We start from the raw sequence: 763 nt of genomic DNA, 5'->3' as shown, positions 1-763 counted from the left end.
GTACCCACTGGGTGCTGGCAGTCCATGCGTTTGGACTTTGTGTTTGGCCTGCCGAAAGCTTCGGCGGAAAACACGGGTATCGTGGTATTTGTCGACCGGTTGAGCAAGATGGCTTAGTTGGCGGCGGTGCCAGACACCATCGACGGGGTCGGTACAGAAACGCTGTTCGTGGATCGTGTTTTGCGACAACCCGGACTCCCAGAGTCAATTGTCTCTGTTAGAGACCTCCGTTTCACGGTAAAGTTTGGTCGACTATCTTCAAGGCGCTAGGCACCAAGTTGGATATGGCGACAGCGGATCATCCGCAGACCGATGGCCAAACCGAAAGGGTGAATCGCGTCATTGAAGACGTTCTTCGCGGCGTCTGCGCCGAGACGCCGAAGCGCCGGAGCGCCATGTTGCCACTCGTACAGTATGCACTGATCAATGCAGTGCATTCGTGTACCGGCTACACGCCGTTTTACGTGAACGGGCTGGTTCACCCTCGCGTCCCGCTGACGCCGCTATCCCATGGCTCAGGGTTTGGCGGGGAGGAATAGCCGAACGGCTAGCTGATGTCAACCTCCTCGCCATCCGCAAAGAAGTTGATGACTTCTCGTCTTCCTGACTGAGTGTCCTTCGACACGTTCGCGATGCGATGGCTTAAAGCCAAGACCTGTATAAAGAATATGCAGAAAAAAAAGGAAGAGGCAAAGTAGATAGCTTTAAGGTCGTGGGCCTGGTTTTATCAAATCTAGAAACCTGCCTACATATGCGGCCTCTG

This window comes from Plasmopara halstedii (genome assembly GCF_900000015.1).
Source record: "Plasmopara halstedii genome assembly, contig: Scaffold_2956, whole genome shotgun sequence".
NCBI classification, from domain to species: domain Eukaryota; phylum Oomycota; class Peronosporomycetes; order Peronosporales; family Peronosporaceae; genus Plasmopara; species Plasmopara halstedii.
This window is presented reverse-complemented; position numbering follows the sequence as displayed.